The sequence below is a fragment of the Somniosus microcephalus genome, chromosome 2, assembly GCF_052327205.1.
Source record: "Somniosus microcephalus isolate GS21.2 chromosome 2, FLI_Smic_1.0, whole genome shotgun sequence".
NCBI lineage: Eukaryota > Metazoa > Chordata > Chondrichthyes > Squaliformes > Somniosidae > Somniosus > Somniosus microcephalus.
The window spans coordinates 128,023,804-128,037,799 of record NC_140988.1 but is presented as its reverse complement, the minus strand read 5'-3'; the positions used below and the strand labels follow the sequence as shown (position 1 = coordinate 128,037,799).

The 13,996-nt window shown below is 44.2% G+C and overlaps 1 protein-coding gene across 6 annotated transcripts in view; it reads right to left on the bottom strand.

Moving 5' to 3' along the window:
• Window positions 1-13,996, bottom strand: part of larp7 (La ribonucleoprotein 7, transcriptional regulator) — a 56,631-nt gene that overhangs the window by 41,169 nt on the left and 1,466 nt on the right. The gene's annotated exons all lie outside the window — the stretch shown is intronic.

Sequence of the window (13,996 nt, the reverse complement as noted above, 5' to 3'; positions counted from 1 at the left end):
ATGAGGGGTGAGTTGGCCAAGGTAGATTGGGAAATTAGATTAAAAGGTATGACAGCAAATAAGCAGTGGCAAACATTTAAAGAAATATTCCAAAATTCTCAACGAATATACATTCCATTGAGAAATAAAAAAATCCACGGGAAGGTGATCCAACCGTAGCTACCTAAAGAAGTTAAGGATTGTATATTAGATTAAAAGAGGCTTATAATGTTGAGAAGAATAGTAGCAAGCTTGAGGATTGGGAGAGCTTTAGAAACCAGCAAAGGAGGACCAAAAAATTGATAAAAAGACAGAAATTAGAATGAGAGTAAATGAGCAAGAAATATAAAAACAGATTGCATGAGCTTCTACATGTATGTAAAAGGGAAGAGAGCTGCAAAAGTAAGTGTTGGTCCTTTAGAGGCGGAGACAGGAGAAATTATATTGGGGAACAAGGAAATGGCAGAGACTTTAAACAAATACTTTGTATCTGTCTCCACAGTAGAAGATACAAAAAGCATACCAAAAATAGTGGGGAACTAGGGGGCTAATGAGGGTGAGGAACTAATATCAGTAGAGAAAAAGTACTTGAGAAACTAATGGGACTAAAGTGGCTGGAAAGTCTAGAACAGTGGGCGTAGTCTCAGGATAAGGGGTTTTAAGACTGAGATGAAGAGGAATTTCTTCACTCATGAGGTTTGTGAAACTTTGGAATTCTCTGCCTCAAAGGGCTGTGGATGCTCAGTCATTGAGTATATTCAAGGCTGAGATAGATAGATTTTTGGCCTCTATGGGAATCAAGGGATATGGAGATCGGGCGGGAAATTGAAGTTGAGGTTGAAGATCAGCCATGATCTTATTGAATGGTGGAGCAGGCTCGAGGGGCCGTATGGCCTACTCCTGCTCCTGCTCCTACTTCTTATGCCTGCTCCTACTTCTTATGTTCAGCGGAATGCCAAGGTATTTTTTAAACTGCCTACTGTAGGGCAATAGGAATACAGCACTCTTACCAAAGCTCCAGCTAAGATCAGCTAATTCGGCACAGACTGATCATCCAGCTTCTATGACTTAGCGCCACATCACGCGATGCTTCTACATACCAGGCAATCAGGGATACCAGCTAAGTTTTTAAATGCAGCTAAAAAAAATCAGTATCCTATGTGCAGACATGTCACTTGAAACAGGGGTATAAATTAGTCTTGGACAGCAGTGCAAAATGGGCAATAGCAAATCAGCAGGCTGTTTACAGCTGTAGAGAGTTCTGGCCAGACTCCATCTGGAGCACTGCACCTCAGGACGATACATGAGCCTCTGAGGGGGTACAGCATAAATTCACCGGAATTAAACCAGGGCTAAAAGTACTAAATTAGGAGGACAGGTTGCATAGACTAAACTTGTATTCCCTTAAATTCAGAAGATTAAGTGGGTGATCTAATTGAAGTGTTAAAGATGACGTCATTGCCGTGTGCAGCACCCCACTCGCAAACTTCGCTCGCGCCCCCAGACCTACTGCCAGACGTTATGTCCGACAGGGTCAGGGTGCCGTGTTTGCGGCCGAGGCGGTGCAAATTAAAAGGGCAGGTGCCGGGCGGCCATTTCTTTTGGGCTGCCCGCCAGCACATGCCCCCTTTCACCTCCTCCTGCAGGGTGCCGGCTACGATCGGTCAGCCCGGCACTCTTTTGCCGGCACCCCGCTCCACAGTAGTCCAGCAGGGCTCCGTGTGCACTGCGCTAGGCTCCTCCCCTTTAATGAGGGGAGGGACACTGTAGTACCGTAGCGCTACGTGCCTACACGCGTGGCGCTGCCGCACACAACGCCATGATATTGAATGGCAGCACCCTAAGAGGGAGGAGGAGCGCTTCCAGTAGCGCAACCCAATTTTCCTCCCTTTATCTCTCTCCCTCCTGCCCTTTGCCAAGGGCCTCTATATGGCCTCTCGATCAACCTCTTTCCCCATTTCTGGCAGGCTTACATAGGATATACAGCACTGAAAAAGGCCATTCAGTCCAACCAGTCCATGTCAGCGTTTATGCTCCACTCACGCCTCCTCCAGTCTTTCCTCATCTCAATCTATCAGCATAACCCTCTATTCCCTTCTCCCTCATATGCTTGTCTAGCCTCCCCTTAAATGTATCTGTACCTTTCACTTCAACCACTCCCTGTGGTAGCGAGTTCCACATTCTCACCATTCTTTGGGTAAAAGAAACTTTTTCTGAATTCCCCCATTGGATTTCTTGGTGACTATCTTATATTGATGGTCTCTAGTTATGCTTTTCCCCACAAGTGGAAACATTCTCTCTGTAGCCACTATCAAAACCTTTCATAAACTTTAAAGACCTCTTATTAGGTCACCCCTCAGCCTTCTTTTTTCAAGAGAAAAAGAGACCCAGCCTGTTCATTCTTTCCTGATATGTATACCCTCGCATTTCTGGTATCATCCTTGTAAATCTTCTCTGCACCCTCTCCAGTGCCTCTATATCCTTTTTATAATATGGCAACCAGAATTGTATGCAGTATTCCAAGTGTGGTCTAACCAAGGTTCAATACAGGTTTAGCATAACTTCCCTACTTTTCAATTCTATTCCTCTAGAAATAAACCCTAGTGCTTGGTTTGCCTTTTTTTTGTAATGGCCTTGCTAACTTGTGTCGCAACTTTTAGTGATTTGTGTATTTGTACTTCTAGATCCCTTTGTTCCTCTACCTCACCCAGACTCGCACTCTCCAAGTAATAAATGACCTCCCTATTCTTCCTACCAAAATGTAATACCTCACATTTATCTGTGTTGAACTTCATTTGCCAATTATATGCCCATTTTGCAAGTTTATTAATGTCCTCCTGTAATTTGTAGCAGTCCTCCTCATTATTGACATTTTGGTGTCATCTGCAAATTTAGAAATTGTGTTTTTGATTCCAAAGTCTAAATCGTTAATATAAATTGTGAACAGCAGTGGTCCCAGCACTGATCCTTGTGGAACACCACTACCCACCTTCTACCACTGTTTACCCCTACTCTCTGCTTTCTGTCTTGAAGCCAGCTAGCTATCCATTCTGCTACTTAGAATCATAGAAAGTTACACCACGGAAGGAGGCCATTTCGGCCCATCGTGTCCGCGCCGGCCAACAAAGAGCTATCCAGCCTAATCCCACTTCCCAGCTCTTGGTCCGTAGTCCTGCAGGTTAGAGCATCCCAAGTGCACATCCAAGTACTTTTTAAATGTGGTTAGGGTTCCTGCCTCTACCCTTTCAGGCAGAGTTCCAGACCCCCACAACCCTCTGGGTGAAGAAATTTCCCCTCAAATCCCCTCTAAACCTTCCACCAATTACTTTAAATCTGTGCCCCCTGGGTTTGGACCCCTCTGCTAAGGGAAATAGATCCTTTCTATCCACTTTATCTAGGCCCCTCATCATTTTATATACCTCAATAAGGTCTCCCCTCAGCCTCCTCTGATCCAAGGAAAACATAAGAAGTAGGAGCAGGAGTAGGCCATACGGCTCCGCCATTCAATAGGATCATGGCTGATCCGAACCTAGACTTACGTCCACTTCCCTGCCCGCTCCCCGTAACCCCTAATTCCCTTATCAGCTAGGAAACGGTCTATCTCCGTTTTAAATTTATTTAATGTCGCAGCTTCCACAGCTCTCTGAGGTAGCAAATTCCATAGATTCACTACCCTCTGAGTGAAGAAGTTTCTCCTCATCTCAGTTTTGAAAGGGCAGCCCCTTATTCTAAGATTATGCCCCCGAGTTCTAGTCTCACCCATCAGTGGAAACATCCTCCCCGCATCCACCCGATCAAGCCCCCTCACAATCTTACATGTTTCGATAAGATCGCCTCTCATTCTTCTGAATTCCAATGAGTAGAGGCCCAACCTACTCAACCTTTCCTCATAAGTCAACCCCCTCATCTCCGGAATCAACCGAGTGAACCTTCTCTGAACTGCCTCGAGAGCAAGTGTATCTTTTCTTAAATATGGAAACCAAAACTGCACGCAGTATTCCAGGTGCGGCCTCACCAGTACCCTGTATAACTGAAGCAAGACTTCCCTGCTTTTATACTCCATCCCCCTTGCAATAAAAGCCAAGATTCCATTGGCCTTCCTGATCACCTGCTGTACCTGCATACTAACCTTCTGTGTTTCATGCACCAGGACCCCCAGATCCCTTTGTACTGTAGCACTTTGCAGTTTCTCTCCATTTAGATAATAACTTGCTCTTTGATTTTTTCTGCCAAAGTGCATAACCTCACACTTTCCAACATTATACTCCATCTGCCAAATTTCTGCCCATTCACTTAGCCTGTCTATGTCCTTTTGCAGGTTTTTTATGTCCTCCTCACTCACTGCTTTCCCTCCCATCTTTGTATCGTTGGCAAACTTGGATATGCTGCACTTGGTCCCTTCCTCCAAATCGTTAATATAGATTGTAAAGAGTTGGGGTCCCAGCACTGACCCCTGCGGAACACCACTAGTTACTGATTGCCAACCCGAGAATGAACCATTTATCCCAACTCTCTGTTTTCTGCTAGATAGCCAATCTTCCACCCATGCCAGTATATTACCCCCAATCCCGTGATTTTTTATCTTGTGCAGTAATCTTTTGTGTGGCACCTTGTCAAATGCCTTTTGGAAGTCCAAATACACCACATCCAATGGTTCCCCTTTATCCACCCTGTTTGTTACATCCTCAAAGAATTTGAGAAAATTTGTCAAACATGACTTCCCCTTCATAAAACCATGCTCTCTGTCCGATTAAATTATGCTTATCCAAATGTCCTGTTACTGCTTCCTTAATAATGGACTCCAACATTTTACCAACCACAGATGTTAGGCTAACTGGTCTATAGTTTCCAGCCTTTTGTCTACCTCCCTTTTTAAATAAGGGCGTTACATTAGCAGTTTTCCAATCTGCTGGGACCTTTCCTGAATCCAGGGAGTTTTGGAAAATTACCACCAATGCATCCGCAATCCCTACCGCTACTTCTCTCAAGACCCTAGGATGTAAGCCATCAGGTCCAGGGGATTTAACCGCCTTAAGTCCCATTTTCTTACTGAGTACCATCTCCTTAGTGATTTTAATCGTGTTTAGCTCCTCCCCCCCTATAGCCCCCTGTTTGTCCAGTGTTGGGATATTTTTAGTGTCCTCTACTGTAAAGACTGATACAAAATATTTGTTCAGCATTTTTGCCAGCGAGCAGTGAGGCCCGACCAGAGCGGACCTGTGAGGGGAACAGCGAGCGCGGCGGAGCTTAAAACCGGCGGCATCAGCGAGCAGCGAGGCCCGACCAATTCAACAGCGGGGGAGAGGTGTAAAAAGTAATCAAAGTGTGACGTCACCAGGAAGCAGGTAAGTGATTGGTTGGTGAGTATTTCTCTTTTTTTTTAAACTTTAACTCTGTGGTTTATAGTTACTAAGTTCTCTCTGGTGTAGCGGGGACTGTTGGTAAACCAGTTAACTGTAGTGTAATTAGTGGGATTGATTAATTAATTGAATTTAAATTAAATCAAAGGGTAAGTCATGGCAGGACAGCCGGGCCACGTGATATGGTCCTCCTGCGATATGTGGGAAATCAGGGACACTTCCTGTGTCCCTGACAACTACATGTGCAGGAAGTGCATCCAGCTGCAGCTACTGACAGACCGCATTGCGGCACTGGAGCTGCGATTGGATGCATACTGGAGCGTTCAGGACATCGTGAATAGCACGTTTACGGAGTTGGACACACCGCAGGTAGAGGCTGGACAGGAAGAAAGGGAACGGGTGACCAACAGGCAGAGTACTAGGCGCAGGCAGGTAGTGCAGGGGTCCCCTGTGGCCATCCCCCTCTCCAACAGATACACCACTTTGGGTATTGTTGGGGGGGGGGGGGGTGATGGCTTATCAGAGGAAGGCAGCAGCAGCCAACTTCCTGGCACCAGGGGAGGCTCTGCTGCACAGAATGTGAGGAAAGAGGGGTAGAGCTATAGTAATAGGGGATTCTATTGGAAGGTGAATAGATAGGCGTTTCTGCAGCTGCAAACGAGACTCCAGGATGGTGTGTTGCCTCCCTGGTGCAAGGGTCAAGGATGTCTCCGAGCGGCTGCAGAACATCTTGGAAGGGGAGGGTGAACACCCAGTTGTCGTGGTGCATATAGGCACCAACGATATAGGTAAAAAGTGGGATGAGGTCCTAAAAGCGGAATATAGGGAGTTAGATTAATTAAAAAACAGGACCTCAAAAAGGTAGTAATCTCAGGATTGCTACCAGTGCCACATGCTAGTCAGAGTAGAAATAGAAAGATACTTCAGATGAATACGTGGCTAGAGGAATGGTGCCAGGGGAAGGGATTCAAGTTCCTGGGACATTGGAACCGGTTCTGGGGGAGGTGGGACCAGTTCAAACCAGACGGTTTGCACCTGGGCAGGGCTGGAACCGATGTCCTAGGGGGGAGTGTTTGCTAGTGCTGTGGGGGAGGGTTTAAACTAAAATGGCAGGGGGTTGGGAACCTGAGCAGGGAGACAGAGGAAAGGGAAACAAGGATAAAAGCAAAAGATAGGAAGGAGAAAAACAAAATTGGCAGTCAGAGAAATCAACGGTTTAAATCAAACGTGGCCACAGTAAATAATAATTCTAATAGGTCTAAGAGCGTTAAAAAAACAAGCCTGAAGGCTTTGTGTCTTAATGCGAGGAGCATTTGTATTAAGATGGATGAATTGGCTGCGCAAATAGAGGTAAACGAATACGATTTGGTTGGGATTACGGAAACGTGGCTCAAGGATGGCCAAGACTGGGAACTCAACATCCAGGGGTATTCGATATTCAGGAAAGATAGGCAAAAAGGAAAGGGAGGTGGGGTAGCATTACTGGTTAAAGAAGGGATTAACACAATTGTAAGGAAGGATATTAGCTCTGATGATGTGGAATCTGTATGGGTAGAATTGAGAAATATTAAGGGGAAAAAAACGTTAGTGGGAGTGGTATATAGACCTCCAAACAGTAAGGCGGAGGTTGGGGATGGCATTAAAAGGGAAATTAGAGAAGCGTGCAATAAGGGCATAGCAGTCATCATGGGTGACTTTAAATTTACATATAGATTGGGCCAACCAAATTAGTAACAATACTGTGGAGGAGGAATTCCTGGAGTGTTTACGGGATGGTTTCCTGGACCAATATGTCGAGGAACCGATCAGAGATCATGCCATCTTAGACTGGGTATTATGTAACGAGAAAGGATTAATTAGCAATCTTGTTGTACGAGGCCCCTTGGGTCGGAGTGATCATAATATGATCGAATTCTTCATTAAGATGGAGAATGAAGTAGTTGACTCAGAGACTAGGGTCCTCAATTTAAATAAAGGAAACTACGATGGTCTGAGGAGCGAGTTGGGTAGGATTGATTGGGGAATGGCACTCAAAGGGTTGACGGTGAATAGGCAATGGCAAACATTCAAAGACTGAATGGATGAGCTACAGAATTTGTTCATCCCAGTTTGGCATAAAAATAAAACAAAAAAGGTGACTCAACCGTGGCTAACAAGGGAAATTAGGGATAGCATAAGATCCAAGGAGAGGACATATAAATTGGCCAGAAAAAGCAATAATCCTGAGGATTGGGAGCATTTTAGGATTCAACAAAGGAGGACAAAGGGATTAATTAAGAAAGGGAAAATAGGAGAGTAAGCTTGCACGGAACATAAAAACTGACTGTAAAAGCTTTTATAGATATTGTGAAGAGAAAAAGATTGGTGAAGTCAAGCGTAGGTCCCTTGCAGTCAGAATCAGGGGAATTTATAATGGGTAACAAAGAAATGGCAGACCAACTAAATACATATTTTGGTTCTGTCTTCACAAAGGAGGACACAAATAACCTCCCAGAGATGCTGGGGAACATAGGGTCTGATGAAAGGGTGGAACTGAAAGAAATCAGTGATTGGACAGAAACATTGGCAAATGCACTATAACGTGGATAAATGTGAGGTTATCCACTTTGGTGGCAAAAACAGGAAGGCAGATTATTATTTGAATGGCAATAGATTGGGAGAAGGGGAAGTGCAAAGAGACCTGGGTGTTCTTGTGCACCAGTTGCTGAAGGTAAGCATGCAGGTGCAGCAGGCGGTTAAGAAGGCAAATGGTATGTTGGCCTTCGTAGCAAGAGGGTTCGAGTACAGGAACAAGGATGTCTTGCTACAGTTGTACAGGGCCTTGGTGAGACCGCACCTTGAGTATTGTGTGCAGTTTTGGTCACCTTACCTGAGGAAGGATGTTCTTGCCATGGAAGGAGTGCAGCGAAGATTCACCAGGCTGATACTTGGGATGGCAGGAATGACGTATGAAGAGAGATTGTGTCGATTGGGCTTATACTCACTGGAGTTTAGAAGATTGAGAGGGGATCTCATCGAAACCTATAAAATTCTGTCAGGCCTGGACAGACTAGATGCAGGAAGGATGTTTCTGATGGCCGGGGAGTCCAGAACCAGGGGTCATAGTCTAAGGAGTAAGCCATTTAGGACTGAAATGAGGAGGAATTTCTTCACCCAGAGAGTGGTGAACCTGTGAAATTCTCTGCCACAGAGGGCAGTGGAGGCCAGTTCATTAAATATATTCAAGAAAGAGTTGGATATATTTCTTAAGGCTAAAGGGATCAAGGGATATGGGGAGAAGGCAGGGACAGGGCACTGAATTTGGATGATCAGCCATGATCTCATTGAATGGCGGAGCAGGCTCGAAGGGCCGAATGGCCTACTCCTGCTCCTATCTTCTATGTTTCCTCAGTGGAATATATTTTTCTTGAAAGTTGTGAAATATTTCCTTGAATGTACACCACTGCTCATGTACCGTCTTACACCTTAATCTATTTTCCCAGTCCACTTTAGTCAACTCTGCTCTCATACCTTCATAGTCTCCTTTATTTAAGCTTAATACACTGGTTTGAGATCCAACTCTCTCACCCTCCAACTGAATTTGGAATTCAACCATGTTATGGTCACTCATTCCAAGGGGATCCTTTACTAGGACATTTTTTATTAATCCTGTCTCATTACACAGGACCAGATCTAAGATTGCCTGCCCCCTGGTTGGTTCAGTTACATACTGCTCAAGGAACCCGTCCCTAATTCACTCTATGAACTCTTCCTCAAGGCTGCCCTGCCCAATTTGATTTGTCCAGTCAATATGAAAGTTAAAATCTTCCATGATTGTAGCTGTTCCCTTATTACAAGCCCCAACTATTTCCTGATTTATACTCCGACCAATAGAGTTGCAACTGTTAGGAGGCCTATAGACTACGCCCACGAGTGACTTTTTTCCCTTATTATTCCTTATCTCCACCCAAACTCTCACTATCCTGATCCTTTGACCCAATATCATTTCTCACTATTGCAGTGATTCCATCCTTTATTAACATAGCCACCCCACCTCCCTTTCCTTCCTGTCTGTCCTTCCCAATAGTCAAATACCCCTGGATGTTTAGTTCCCAGTTATGGTCACCTTGCAGCCATGTTTCTGTAATGGCCACCAGATCATACCCATGTATAGTTATTTGTACCGTCAACTCGTCTATTTTGTTACGAATGCTGCGTGCATTCAGATAAAGAACTTTTAAATATGTTTTGAACAGACCCAGCCTATCCAGTCTTTCCTCATAGCTAAGATTCTCTACTCCCGGCAACATCCTTGTAAATCTCCTCTGTACCCTCTCTAGTGCAATCACATCTTTCCTGTAATGTGGTGACCAGAACTGCACGTAGTACTCTAGCTAATGCCTAACTAGTGTTTTATACAGTTGAAGCATAACCCCCCTGCTCTTGTATTCTATGCCATGGCTAATAAAGGCAAGCATTCCATATGCCTTCTTAACCACCTTATCTACCTGGCCTGCTACCTTCAGGGATCTGTGGACATGCACTCCAAGGTCCCTTTGTTCCTTTACACTACTCAGTGTCCTACCATTTAATGTGTATTCCCTTTCCAGGTTAGCCCCCCCCAAATGCATTATCTCACACTTCTCCGGATTGAATTCCATTTGCCACTGTTCTGCCTACCTGACCAATTTATTGATATCTTCCTGCAGTCTACAGTTTCCTTCTTCAGTATCAACCACACAGCCGATTTTAGTATCATCTGCAAACTTCTTCTTAATCATACCCCCTAGATTCAAGTCTAGATCATTGATATATACCACACAAAGCAAGGTTCCTAGTACTGAGCCCTGCGGAACCCCACTGGAAACAGCCTTCCAGTCACAAAAACACCCATCAACCATTACCCTCTGCTTCCTGTCTCCAAGCCAGTTTTGAATCCAACTTGACACTTTGCCCTGGATCCCATGGGCTTTTAACTTCGTGACCAGTCTGCCATGTGGAACCTTATCAAAAGCCTTGCTAAAGTCCATATACACTACATCAAACACACTACCCATATCTACCCTTGTTACCGCCTCAAAAAATTCAATCAAGTTTGTCAGACACGACCTTCCCTTAACAAATCCGTGCTGACTATCCTAGATTAATCCATATCTTTCTAAATGAAGATTTATCCTGTCCTTCAGAATTCTTTCCAGTAATTTTTCCACCACCGAGGGTAGGCTGACTGGCCTGTAATTACTCGGACTATCCTTTTCTCCCTTTTTAAACAAGGACACCACATTAGCAGTCCTCCGGCACCACCTGAAGCCAGAGAGAATTGAAAAATGATAGTAAGGGCCTCTGCTATTTCCTCTTTTGCTTCGCTTAACAGCCTGGGATACATTTCATCTGAGCCTGGGGATTTATCCACTTTTAAAGCTGCTAAACCCCTTAATACTTCTTCTCTCACTAGGTTTACTTAATTTAATATTTCACACTCCTCCCCCAATAGCAATGTCTGCTTCGCCCCTCTCCTTTGTGAAAACAGACGCAAAGTATTCATTAAGAAGCCTACCGACATCTCCCACCTCCACACAGATTACCCTCAGTACTTGTCCTCAGTCTGCATTCTCTGACCTTGCTCATCAGTCTATTATGGGGTACCTTATCGAAGGCCTTTTGAAAATCTAGATAAATTACATCTACTGCATTACTATTGTCTACTCTCTCTGTTACCTCTTCAAAAAATTCAATGAGGTTGGTCAAGCAAGACTTTCCCTTTTGAAATCCATGCTGACAATTCATTACTATGTGTTTGGTTTCTAGATGTTCTTCTATTTTCTCCTTTAGCAGGGATTCCATTATTTTTCCTACCACCGATGTTAAGCTGACTGGTCTATAACTCCCTGGACATGTTCTATCCCCCTTCTTAAATATAGGTATTACGTTAGCTATCCGCCAGTCCTCTGGCACTACACCTTTTTCTAATGAATTATTAAATATATGTAATAATGCCTCTGCTATCGCTTCCCTAGATTCTTTTAAAATGCATGGATGCAAGCCATCCAGACCAGGGGTTTTATCCTCTGAGTTTGATTAGATTATTTAATATATCCTCTCTTTATTTTAAATGCATTTATCTCATCATCCAATGTCATGTCAACTTGTTCTATCTCCCTGGTAAATACTGAAGCAAAATAATTATTTAATATTTCTGCCATCTCTCTATCGTTACCTGTGGTATTATCCTGTCTATCCCTTAATGGCCCTATTCCCATCCCAACCTTCCTTTTTTTTTTTTTTTTAAATTGACGTGCCTGTAAAATATTTTACTATTTTGTTTTATGTTCCTTGATAAGTTGTTAATTTCCTAGTTCCTTTTTGCCTTCCTAATTGTTTTTTGACTTCTCTTCTAATCTCTATTTTCTCCCTTATCATGCACTCCCCTGCTGTCTATGTACTTAATGTATGCCTCTTTCCTTACCCTCAATTGTTCCCTTATGGCTTTATTCATCCACGGAGTCTCATTAGTGTTTGGTTTGTTCTTTCCTTTTAGCAGAATATATTGTTCCTGCACTCTGTTGAACACAGTTTTAAATTTTTCCCCATTTTTAAATGTTCTACATCGTTGTTTGCCAATATTGTTGCCCATTTAATTTTCCCCCAAGTTCTATTCTCAGCCCCTCAAAATCAGCTTTTCGGCAATCTATTACCCTGGTTTTCGTCATGCTTATGTCCTTCTCAATTATCATCTTAAAGTGTATTATATTATGGTCACTATTGCCTAGATGCAAATGGAGACCCAGTGACAAGCAGATCAAAATGTCAATAGTGATGGGGGAGGCAAGCATATGACAAGAAACTAAGGCATTAGTGTCAAATTCTGCTTTTCAACTGCTCCTTTCCTACTGTGGCATAGTGGTTAGCACTGTTGCCTCACAGCGCCAGGGACCCGGGTTCGAATCCGGCCTCGGGCGACTGTCTGTGTGGAGTTTGCACATTCTCCCCGTGTTTGCGTGGGTTTCCTCCGGGTGCTCTGGTTTCCTCCCACAGTCCAAAGATGTGCGGGTTAGGTTGATTGGCTATGATAAATTGACCCTTAGTGTTAGGGGGATTAATTACGTGGGGTTGGTGGGATATGTGTTGGTGTAGGGGTTACGGGGATCGGGTGGGATGTGTCGGTGCAGGCTCGATGGGCCGAAATTGCCTCTATCTGCACTGTGGGGTTTCTGTGATAAATACTGTACCACGCTGAAAACAATTCTATGAATTCAAAACTTCTGCCAGAGCTCACAGAATCGTAGAATGATAAAGCACAGAAGGAGGCAATTCAGCCATCATGCCTGTGCCAGCTCTTTGGTAGAGCTATCAAATTAATCCCACTCACCGGCTCTTTCCCCATAGCCCTGTATTCCCCATCCCACAAGTATTCATCCCAATTCTCTTTTGAATGTTACTATTTTATCTGCTTCCACCACCCGTTCAGGCAGTGCATTCTAGATCACAACAACTGGCAGTGTAAATTTATTTTTTTTACTCATGTTGCCACTGGTTCTTTTGCCAATGACCTTATGTGTCCTCTGGTTACCGACCTTTTGGCCACTGGAAACAGCAGCTCCTTATTTTTGATGAAGGGTCATCGACCTGAAACGTTAACGGTTTCTCTCTCCACAGATGCTGCCTGACCTGCTGAGTATTTCCAGCATTTTCTCTTTTTATTTTAGCTCCTTATTTACTCTATCAAAACCATTCATGATTTTGAACACTTCTGTTTACTCTCCTCAATCTTCTCTGCTCCAAGGAGGAGAGCTCAAGTAACCAAACTGACAAAGATTGTGTTTGTTTCCTCTATAAAAATGTGACTGTGCACATATGCAGAAACTCAGACTGCCCACTACATACTGTAATACAAACAGCAGAAACTGTTATTTTACCACCATGCACATCAGATGTGGTCTATACCCTTAACATCAAGAAAACCAAAGAAATCATTGTGGACTTCAGGAAGTCTAAAGGCGGAAGTCACACCCCCATCCACATCAATGGGGCTGTGGTGGAAAGGGTGGACAGCTTTAAGTTCCTCGGAGTCCACATCACGGAAGACCTCTCCTGGTCCCTCAATACCTCCTCTCTGGTGAAGAAGGCCCAGCAGCGCCTATATTTCCTAAGGAGGCTGAAGGGATGTAACCTGTCACCCCTGATCCTCTCTAACATTTACCGCTGCACAATAGAGAGCATCCTGACAAACTGTATCACAGTATGGTATGGCAGCTGTAGCTACTATGACCGGAAAGCCCTGCAGCGGGTAGTCAAAACTGCACAACGCATTACCGGCACCCGGCTACCGACCATAGAGCACATATACCAGAAACGCTGTTTACGGAGGTCACGCTCCATCATCAAAGACCCTACCCAGACCCTACCCACCCCAGCCACAGTCTGTTCGCCGTCCTGCCATCTGGGAGACGCGACAGATGCAGTCGCACCCGTACGACCAGATTTAGGAACAGCTTCTTTCCCAGGGCTGTCATCCTACTGAACTCCACAAATAAACTCTAAAGCCTGCACATCTGCCAATGCACTTTATTATGGTTATGTTTATGTTAATGTATTACAAGCCAAATGTATGTTGAATGTTTAAATGTCTTAATCTAAATGTACACTCTCGGGAGCCGCAAGCCTACATTTCGTTGTAC